Genomic DNA, 11,709 nt, shown 5'->3' with positions numbered 1-11,709 from the left:
AAGGAAGAGAGAAAAACTCCACTATTTAAGGTTCTATCTCATTTAGACAACATTGCGCAGGCATCACTGCTGCTAACTCCAGATAGATGTCACATAAACCCGAAAAAGAGAACTATAGAATAACTCCAGTACTATCTGTAGGCCAGGATGTCACATCCCTACCCCCTTACAGAAACCGACGTCCTCGTCGGTGACGTCTTGTCAGTGAATCCCTGGATATCATATTCTCTGCATACCGTCCTTCTTCTCACAGTTAAGACCGGGGAAACCCAAGGCATGATAAGGTAGAGAGGATAGAGTGGATGATTTTACCCCCAACGATCTAACTCATTTTATTAATTAATTAACTTTAACATCAGAGTGATTTTCTTTAAACAAATTTAAACTACTAAGCTATACAATCATTCAAAAATCCAAATCAAGCATGAAGCATAATAACAAGCAGACAATTTTCACAACTTAGCCGAGTTTAACACACGACTCGACTAACACACCGCGTCGCGGAACGTACTATCGTATTATTATAAAAAGATCACCTAGCTTATACTCATGGTGGTCAGAGGACTGATTCAGGCCAAAGTCTACGAAAACTATTCTTCAGAGAGAAAAATCAAGGCAAGAAGGGTAAAAGTCATAGAATTCAAGGGGTATAATAGAAAAATAGTTTCAGCAGACAAGGATTGGAGAGAAGAAGTCCTACAACCCGACCAGTCTCATCTAGGCTTCGTCCTACAGTCGATACGGCTCTGATACCACTCTGTAACACCCGGTTTATAAAAGAACATAAACCGAGCAATCATATACGTGCCAGGATCAAGTCACACGTATATACAACAGAATGAACAGTATATCACAGCACATATCACGAATAAGTCATAATAAAGCGAATACGAATGTTATTTATTACATTAATGACAAAATGTCTGATACAGCGGAAGCGTAGAATACATATACGAAGAAACTCTCGGAAGCAGGGCGCCACAGGGACGTCGACTGGGAGACGAACGCCTAGAAGTCCTCGTAGTCCTGGTAGCGCTGAGCGAACTCTCTCGCGTCGGCAGGAACTGAGCAGCAGTAGCGTATCCAAGAGGAAAAAGTAGAGAAGAGGCAAGAGTGAGTACACAACTTGTACTCAACAAGTATAACACAAACTATGAGGCTCTAGGTTGGCTGACTGACTGCATTAGCTTTTAAGACTTGGCAAAATTTTATTAAAGCTATTTACTACAAGTTGATGAATTACCATTAACCCAGTTACATAGTAATTAATCAAAATTAATCATGTTACTACTGAGAACCAAACCACAACCATACCAAAACCCCGAGAGGCACCCCCACGTCGGAAGGAGCTAACCCCACTAATCAAAAGGAGGATCTGGGCGCTCATAACCGTGAGCACGGCTAGTATACCAGTTTTACACTCTGCAGAGGTTGCACATCTTTACCCACAAGTCGTGAGCTACGCCAGTTGTTCATCACACTTCCTTAGGTGAGATGGCTAGCGACTCACTACGAGGCCGTTACAAAGGACACGTTGGTAAGGTATAACCGCTAAGGATTCAGGCAATGCAACGATTGTACCCACCTCGAGGGGTGCGCACACCAAGCCTCGTAGCCTGGGCACCATTGAGGCTCGACTCCCCTCTTGCCCCGTCGGTAAGTTACTCCCGAACCAAAATGGCCTAATTAGTAAGCCAAGACCGTCCCATTCCAGTCTTGTGGTAGCGCTGTTGTCCCAGGTTGTCGCTCTATGAACCGGTCCTTATGGAGAGTGGCCAACCAGGCAGTAAGCACCGTGCTGGCCCCCTAAACCATGTTTCTACAAAAACCATCTTTTAACGAGACGTGAGCCACTCATCCGCACAAAGGGCCACTCTCAGAATTAAGTTCAAGTAAACCATTAATCAATTTAATTAAAAAGGACCAGAATGTGTTATAGCACAGCAACCTAGCACAACTAACCAGAATGCAACCCAAAGGTATATATAAAGGATATAAAGTGGCTAGGACAGTCCTTATAGGCATACAGTATTAAATGCAGTATGAAATTGTATTTAAAAGTGATGGGTTGTTCATGTTACACTTGCCTCTCTCAAAAGTTCTTCTGCTGCTCAAACTGCTCTGAAGATGGCTTCTGGTACTGGGGCTCCTCAGATGGATCAGTGTCTACTCACGAACACATGGCCAAAACAAGGCACAACAATAAGCATACAAGAAAACACAAACAAAAACTAAGAAACAGTACATCAATACATAGAAACAGCACACTAAACTAATCTAAAACTATTCTACGCGTCACAACGATCGCGTGGACATAAAGAACGCCTAAAACGGAGCTAAAACGCATAATTTAGGCCAAAAACAAGTTCTAGGGGCTTATCTGCGATAAAAACTAAGCTCCAGGGGGTTTTCTGCAAAAACCGAGGGCCTAAACATAATTAAACTATAGATCCAGGGTCTGACACGTAAAACTGCCAAGGGTGGACGGCGGGTTCAAATCTGGGAAAACTCAGGGTCTAAAACATAAAATAAAGGGCAGATTTGGAAATACTTTTCAACTGAGATGGACTGCGGGTTTATTTAAAAGAAACCCAGGGTCTCTTTAGCAAAACGACCAGGCCGAAGGGGTACGCGCTGTTTTCGGCCGTTGGATCTAGATCTGATGGCTTGGATCTAAACGGCTTGGGTTCTAATCTCGGCCGTCCATCCGATATCGAGCGGCCAGGGCGGTTCGGGCGCGTGGGGGCGGCGGCGCTGCCCGCCGGAGCACGGCTCCGCGGCGGCGCTCGACCGGAGTAGGCTGTCTGGGGGCTACAGTGGCTCATTTGGCCTGCAGCTTGGCCGTGCAGCTCTAGCGCGACACGCGTAATCCACTGGAGTGGATAGCGGGGTGCTGCGAGTGGGGGCGTAGCAAGGTGCGCGGCGGTGGGTGGCGGTGCATCGCCGTCGTGCTATGCCAGGGCACCTAGAGTGAGCCAAGTGCTAGAAAAACTAGAGAAACAAGGACGCGAAGGCCTGGGGATGTTTACCGAGGGTGCGGGGAGGTCGGGGTCGCAACACAGACACGTCGACGACGAGGACCGGCGGCTTTGCTGGGCGGAGCTCGACGGCGGGGTCACTAGGCTGCAGCTCCGGTCGTCCGGGTCCGCGGATCGATGTGCGAGAATGCTGTGAAGCCAGAGAAGGGGTCAGGTGGGCCTGAGATGCGCCGGCGGCGAGTAATCAAGGCGGCGCAGAGGTCTCACCTTCGAATGGTCCCGGCGAAATCCAGGGGAGGCAGGGTCTAGGCTCCGGGGCAAAGAGTTCGGGGAGATCCCTGGGACTCGGGCGGAGCTAGTGCACGGCTCCGGTGGGGCTTGGGCGCTGCGGAGCGTCGTGGCCACGCGGAGCAGGGGAGCGGCGCGGGGCGGAGCGGCGCAGGCGAGGCGACTAGGGTTGGAGGCGGCGCTAGCGCGTGGGATAGGGAGCAGGGGGGTCCGCGGGCGGTATTTATAGGGCGGTGGAGCACCCTTGGTGTGCGCGCCCAAGCGGGGAATCACGGCGTGGACTTCGCCGGGGATCGCGGGCGGGTGGTTGCGCGGGGGAGACGAAGCTGCCAGGTGGGCCAGGCTGGTCAGCGGCGGAGACGGGAACGCGGGCGAGCGCAGGGCTGGCTGACGGGTGGGCCCAGCGCTGGCAGGTGGGCCAGGGTGCGGGGCGTCGCGCGCGGGCTGAGGAAGGGGGCCGTGCGGGTTGGCCTGGGCCGAGCGCCGTGTGGGGGCGGGGGCGCGGCCGAGTGCGGGAGAGCGACGCGGGCTGCGGCCCGAAGCAGGCCGGGCGCGTGCGCTGGCTGGCGAGCGGGAGGGAGCGGGCCGTTGCGGCCTGGTGGAGCGGCCCAGGAAAGGAAACGCAGCAGCAGGCCGGGCTATGGTGTGGGCCGTGCGGGGAGAAAGATCGGGCCGCCAGGGGTTTGATTTGGGCCACGGGTTTGGATCTTAGGTTTGGGTTTTGGGCCAGAGGAAAGAGCAGGCCGGGCTGGGTTGAGCTGGTTTCCCTTCTTCTTTCTTCTTTTCTTTTTCAAACCACACTCAACTAATTTGAATTCAAACACAAATTTGAATTCAACCCTACAACACTCAAACAAGCAAAACTATGCAACAGCATGAATGCAGCAACAAAGTTTTAATCTAGGAAAATTTTAATTAATTAAGGAACAAAAATTAGATTAAGTGCAAGTCTAATCACCAAAAACCTTAGAAATTTAATTAAAACCAATTAAATTTATTATTGAAGCTGAAAATTTGAATTAGGGTGTTACATAGGCTAACCCTGTGCATTTGGCTTTCACACGATAGGTCTTTCCATGCCCTCGGCGCTTTGGCGCGGAGGGACTTTCCTTTGTAGGGGGCCTTCGGCTCTTGAACGATAGGACTTTTCATGGCTTCGGCGTTATGCGCGGAAGATCTTTTTGACTGGAAAAAATTAAGAACTGAGATTCTAGGGTGTTGCGGGCCGTTCAGCTTCGCGAGCCCTGAGCTCATTTCTCGAAGTGTCAATCACGCACAACGCAGCGATGACTCCTCCCTTCGATGTGACGAAGGGGGATAGACGCTTCGGTGCATTTCAGATGCTTTTTTTCTGGGGACCTTGCTTATATTTCACAAAGGGTTACATAGGGTTTTGGCCTTGTTAAAAACCTCACACCTTCGACAATCATAGCGATTGCGCGCAGGCTTCCCCTGTGAGGAAAAGAGTACGGGCCCTTGGATACATTGTTCGAGCTAATGCTGAATAAGATTACAATTTATTACAAAAAATTCGCGGGAACCTGGACATAGTATCGCTGAAGCATGTCCTTGTTCCAAGAGTATTGCTCTTCAACGCCTTCAAGTGTGCGAAGCCTGCAGACCTCGGGTCTTGCCATCGAAGCGACCAGGAATGGTCCTTCCCATTTGCTGTACATTTTGCCTTGTAGCTTGCTCTTCGGAATGCGGCGAAGAACGAGGTCGCCCTCTTTGATTTCCCGAGGCCTCACCTTCTTGTTGCGCCACCTTCGGGTTTCTTCCTGGTACTTACCAAGGTTGATGGGTGCTTGTGTTTTGATGGCTTCGATTGTATCAATTGTTGGCTTGATGTCTTCATCGGGAGCTTTAGTTCTGTAGGAACCATGGCGAAGCTCTTCTAGTGTCATTGCCTCTTCGCCATATAGGAGCTTGAAAGGAGTGAACTTTGTTGCCCCTGACTTCATTGTGTTGTACGACCAGACTACTTTTGGAAGCTCCTCAACCCACTTGCCCTTCGGGTGCTCCGTGATGCTTTTCTTGATTCCAGAGAAGATGATACCATTTGCTCTCTTGACGGCCCCATTCAACTGTGGATGATACACTGAGGTGAAACATAGCTTGGTGCCTAATTGAAGACAGAACTCTCTGAATGTGGTACAGTCAAACTGCTTGCCATTGTCCACTGTGACTTCTCGGGGTACGCCGAAGTGGCATACTATGTTCTGCCAGAAAAACTTCTGCAAAGTTGCAGCTGTGATATCGCGAAGCGCCTTGGCTTCGATCCACTTTGAGAAGTACTCTACTGCGACTGCTGCATACTTGAAGTTGCCTGGAGCTATTGGTATGGGACCCACAACGTCGATGCCCCACCGCGCGAGGGGCTAGACCAGAGGTATTAGGTGAACTTCTTCTGGTGGGAAATTGCTGTAATGGGCGTGCTTCTGATAAGTAGGGCATGTACGCACGATTTCGTGGGCATCTTCCACGGCCGAAGGCCAATAAAACCCCTCGTGAAAAGCTTTTCCCACCAGAGCTCTTGTTTCGATGTGCGAAGAGCACATGCCTGCGTGTATTTCTTGTAGCAAGTGCATGCCTTCAATTTGGGAGATGCACTTTAGCAACGGTGCACAAACACCCCCTCGATACAATGTGTCGTTGATGATTGAGTAGCTTCGCGCCCAAAGGGCAAGTCTTTTTTCCTCTTTCTATTCCTCTAGTACAAAGTGTCCCTGAAGGTAAGCCATTATTGTCGACCTCCAGTCTTCGCTTGAGATGGCGTTGACAAATTTTGCTGGCTCTTCGGTGCAATTTACTAAGCCAGTTCTGAGTGTTTCAAAGAATACATCCGGTGGCAATGGATTATTTTCTGCTGCGGCGTTCGCTAAAACATCTACCTGTTTATTCTATAATCTTGGGAAGCTTCGCACGCTGGAACCCAAGAAATATTTTTCCGTGCTTCGGACTGCTGCCAGATACTTTGCCAGCTCTGGTTTGAGTGCTCTGTAAGTCTTGCCTATGTGGTTGGTGATGAGCTCGGAGTCAGACTTGATAGATAGCCTCCTCGCCTCAAGTGCTCGTGCCTTGCGAAGGCCTAGAAGCAAGCCTTCATACTCAGCGACATTGTTCGTGCATCCTGGAAAGTCCAGCCTTGCTGCATACTTGAATTGAGTCCCCGAAGGTGCTGTGAGGACTGCCGAAGCACCTAAGCCGTTCTTGCAGTAAGGTCCGTCACATTCTAGCTACCAGATTACTTCGATGACCGGATGGCTTTGCGAAGGTGCTGATGGTGTCCAGTCAGCAACGAAATCTGCCAAGACCTGAGATTTGATTGTGCTTCATGGGACAAAATCAATGGTGTGTGACGCTAGCTGTGTTGCCCATTTTCCGATTCTTCCTGAGGCTTCTCTGTTCTCAAACATGTCTCGAAGGGGAAAAGATGTTGAGATCTTGATTTTGAAACTCTGGAAATAATGCCGAAGCTTCCTTGCTACCATTACCACTGCGTAAGCCATTTTTTCCATTTTTGAATATAGCAACTTTGATCTGCTAAGTGCTTCGGATACGAAGTAGATTGGTAGCTGCTTCAAAATGCCTTCGACCATCCTCTCTTCGACCAATGCTGCACTCACTGCGGAGCTCGATGTTGCAATGTATAGCAATAGCTCTGCTCCATGCGAAGGGCTTGTCATTATCGCTAGGTTTTCTAGGTACTCCTTTAGATCTTCGAAGGCTTTGTCTTGCTCAGGACCCTAGTGGAAATTTTCTGAGCCCTTTAGCACTTTGAAAAAGGGGGTGACTTTTCTGCGGACCGTGAAATGAACCTGTTCTGGGAAGCGAGACGGCCTGTCAACTTCTGGACCCCCTTCTTCGTTGTGGGTGGTTGCATTCTTCTGATGGCTTCGATCTTTACTGGGTTTGCCTCGATGCCTCTCTCAGTGATCATGCACCCTAAAAGTTTTCCCCTTCTAACACCAAAGACACACTTTTCTGGGTTCAATTTGAGCCCGTGCTTGCGAAGGTTGGTGAAGGTCTCTCGAAGATCTGAAATGTGGTCTTCGCATTTTTTGCTTCGCACGACAACATCGTCGACGTAAGTGGAAATGTTTCTGTCCAGCTGGGTGTCAATCACCGCTGTGATGGTTCTATTGAATGTGCAACCTGCATTGCGAAGCCCCTCAGGCATTCTTACATAGCAGTAAGTGCCGAAGAGAGTAGTAAAACTGGTCTTCTCCTCATCTGACTTCTTCATGAAGATTTGATGATAGCCGGAAAAGCAATCTAACATGCTTACCATTTCTGACCCTGCTGCTACATCTACCAAGGTGTCGATGCGAGTCAGGGAAACTCATCCTTCGGGTAGAACTTGTTTAAAGTGGTGAAATCAATGCACATTCTTCAATTTCCATTCTTCTTCGGGACCATGACAACATTTGCCAGCCATTCTGGGTATTGCACTTCAAGGATTACGCCCGCATCGAGTAGCTTCTGGACTTTGCTTTGTGCGGCTTTTTTGTGGTCTTCGGACATCATGCGAAGACGCTGTTTCCGGGGCTTAACCTTCGGGTCCACCCTCAGCTCATGCTCCATGACTTCTCGGCTGACTCCTCGCAGGTTTGAAGATGACTATGCGAAGACATCCTAGTTATTCCGGGGCTTAACCTAGCCTTTTCGGCTTCCTCTAGCCCCCTGCCAATCGTTACTGTGCGATCCGGAACATCTTCGCAGAGCAGAACTTTTTTGGTGTGCTCAGCTGGCATAACCCCTTCTGTGTGGGTTTGATTAAGCTTGGAAGGCTTCGCTTCGTCCTCTTCTTCCTCATTGTTAGCACCTTCGATTGCATGCATATTTTTCATGGCACACGCTGCATTCTCTTCGCATCTTCTTGCTTCTTCTTGATTGCCGAGGATAGTGATGACTCCGCCGGCTATTGGCATCTTCATACATAGGTGCTAGCTACATTGTCTTCTTGATTGATGACTGCTGCAAACTTAATGATATTGTTGCAGCCGAAGATAGCATTGTATGGGTAGGCTATGTCTACCACATCAAATGTTATGAGCTCCGTTCTCTGGGTGTTGCCTTCTCCGAAGGTCACATTCAGCTCTATTTTGCCGAGGGCTTCGATTCTTTTTCCTCCAAAGCTGATAAGCGGGTACTGAGACTTGTGTAGGTTCTTCTCAGTGAACCCCATCTTCACAAAGCATTGCCATGTGAGAACGTCTGCGGAGCTGCCGTTGTCAACAAGGATCCGACCTACGTCGTTTCCAGTGAAGTGTACAGAGTCTCTGCCGATATTTGCATGGATGGCAAGGGGGTCGTTGCGTGGGTAGTGTTGAAGACTGAGGTCAGCTTCGAAGAAAGTGATTGGGACGTGAGACCAGGGAGTGCGGAAATGTTTGCCTTCGCAGACATGTGAGACGGTGTAGAGGTATTCTTTCCTCTAACGCTTTGTCTCGTGTACAGGCTCGTTTGACCTGCCGAAGATGGCGTTGATGACATTTACCGTGCCTCCGACAGGATCATTGGCTCTTTCTGGGATTGTGCCAGGTTCTAACTTTGGTGGTGGGGGGAGATAGGCGAGAGCTTGTGGTGGGGGTTGTGGGTGCCACCCTTGAAGTGGTGCCGAAGGGGTTTGGATTTGCGGGAGTTGGGGAGCCGAAGGGGCTAGAAGGGCAGGTGGGGTGTATATGGGGTTGTAGTGGAAGTTTGAAAAAGATGGCGATAGAGTGGGGTATGCCGAAGTCCAGTGAGGTTGTTGCGGAGGCTGCCACTAGATTTGTGGTGGTGGGCTTCGCGGCTGGTTGTTGTGAGTGTAATTGACGGGCTTCGGCGGTTGTTTGGTGTTTGTGCTTCGGTCAAACTCTTCTTTCTTCTCCTTGACGAGGGGGCAATCACTTGTCCAGTGACCCTTGTCTCTGCCATGTATACAACAATAGGGTACTTTCTATCTTCGACAGGTGTTTTCCCTCCGACCGCGGTTGGAATTGCTTCGGTCGCTCCTCCTTCCTCTGTTGTTTTGAGGCCGGGAGTCGCGGGCTTCGTCACCGGAGACCGTGTTCACGGCCTTCGGGGTTTTCGGTTGTTCAACCTGATATGGCTTCGATCGATCGCGATTGTGTGATCTCTTCTCATTCATCTCTTCGATTCTTCGACGCTTGCCCTTGTCTGAGATGCAGTACTCTTGCATAATCTCGAAGAGCCTGTCCAGGGTCTTCGGCTTGTGACGCTCGAGGTACTCTCTGCACGGACCAAGGCTCAGACCCGCGATTGCGGCGTCGATGATTGTCTTCTCCGCTACATCCGAAGCTCTTGCGCGGAGCCTGATGAGACGGTGCAAGTACTCTTGCAGGGTGGAGCCTTCTTGCTTCAGGTTGTGGAAGTCACAAGAGTTGACCTCTTCGAGCTTCGGTGCTCGGAAAACGGCAGTGAGCTCCCTTCGGAGCTGGTCCCAAGTGTGGATGTGACCGTTCGGGAGGTTGGAGTACCAGTGTTGAGCGAGACCCTTCAGCGAAAGGACGAATGCTTTTACCTTGCAAGCCGGGCCTACTCCGGCTGCTTCGATGACCGCTTCGTACTTGAGGAGGAAATCTTTTGGGTCGGACTCTCCGTCGAACTGGGGGAGAATGGTTGGGTTGAAGCGTGGAGGCCACGGGAGCTCTTCGAACTCCACCGAGAGAGGCGTGACGAGGCCTTGGTGCGGCTGGTTTTGATGCGGCAACACATACTCGCATTCCTCTTCGTCTGAGTACAGCTCTTCTTCGATGAATATGGGTTGTTGGCGATGCCTTTGGGGCTGAGGCGCCTGGGTGACGGGCTTCGGTGCTTGGCGAGGAGGCTTCAGCATCGTCAGACGATCACGGAGGGATTGCCGCATTGCCTTGCAGCGAAGCTCTTCTTCTCTTAGCTTGTTAAGTTGGTCTTTGAGCTCTTGCGCAGTGAACTCGTGCCCTTTTCCCTTCGCTTTTGTCGCCACCGGTGCATTTGATGTGCCGGCCTGAGCTTGTTGCACGTGATGGAGACGCTCGGAGAGGCGTGCGTCGATTCTCTTCATGACTTGGATGTCTTCGGCGGAGATGCCAAGGTCGCGGAGGTCGACCTGGAAGTCCCCGTCAGCAAGGTCTTCGACCTCGAAGTCTTCCTTGGTCTTCGTTGTTGTCGTTGTTCGTCGTGACGAGGGCGTTGGTTGTTGAGGGTAGGACTTCGGTCGAAGCGTTGGCCTCCAAAGAACCCGTGTTGGTTTTCTTCTTCGCTGCCATGTGGTCGTGTCGGAATGAACCGCGGGTGGGCACCAAAACTGTTGGTGTAAGACACCCTTCGGAGTAAAGGAGTATCACAGCAGTTCGGTTCGTCGAGGGAGAGGCCCCGAGAAAACAGTAACAACCAGTGCAATAGCACGAAAATCAAAGCAAGGGCATAATTGCTCTGTATTCAATGATCCATTACACAGTTATAAAGGGGGTATTTATAGCCCAGCGGCTCACCTACTCTCAGGCTGAAAACCCTTAACTACCCCCTAACTGTCGGCATCTAGGAATATTCCTAGGGTATTCCTGTAATGTTACAAAGACCGACACAGTGCAGTGGAATTACAACTGGATACGACACTCCGTACGGATTCCTGACAGTGGACCTGCCCTGCTTCGCGCCCCTTTGCGATCAAGGTCTTCGCTGCCTCGGCGAGGAGGCTCTCGGGGCCGCTTCGCCGAACGCCTCTTCGCCTCGGCGTGCACCCCCTTTGTTTCCCTTCGGTGGGACTCGCCTGTGTTATTTTCCCTTCGCTCCAGGGCCTTCGGGGACATCCTCATCGCCTTCGTGGTTCGCTTCGCCATTCCGTTCCGCTTGCTTGCTCGCAGTCGAATATCTTTGGCGACGGGCGAAGGTGGCGTCCCCAACACTAACATCTCTAAAATAGGCATACGGTCGACATCTTCATCACTCTACCTCTGGGAGCAACCTCCTAGATGCCGGAATTGGTGATAGGTTGTAGATATCTTCATCACCCTATAGTTCAAATCGAGCTCTTCATCCCCTTGCCTTGGATAAAGTGTTGACACAGAATTCGGCCAAACACACTTGAATGCGCTAGAACGCGTGGAAGATCATCAAATGATCAGAACCTGCAAAACTCTGGGCAAACCGGTCTGACTGGTGCAGACATATCTTTGCGAAGACCTACAGCCTCAAGCTTAGGAGGGACCCCGTCGAGCTTGGAGATCTAGGGTTGCTCTGAGGCCGGCAGGCTACTCAGAATGCCCTCGAACACCGTAGAGACGAGCAAAGAACAATAAATTTGGGTTGGAAAAGGCTAGGGTTTGAGAGATAAAAAAATAAGGCATTTATTGTTGAATCGATTGGGATTGCCCTCAATCGGCCGTAGCCTTTATATTTATAGATCGGGGAAGACGTACCCCTTTACGAATCGGGTTACAAAAGAATTCCTAAATAC

Source organism: Panicum virgatum, chromosome 3N (assembly GCF_016808335.1).
Source record: "Panicum virgatum strain AP13 chromosome 3N, P.virgatum_v5, whole genome shotgun sequence".
NCBI classification, from domain to species: domain Eukaryota; kingdom Viridiplantae; phylum Streptophyta; class Magnoliopsida; order Poales; family Poaceae; genus Panicum; species Panicum virgatum.
Note: the sequence above shows the minus strand (reverse complement) of the source record.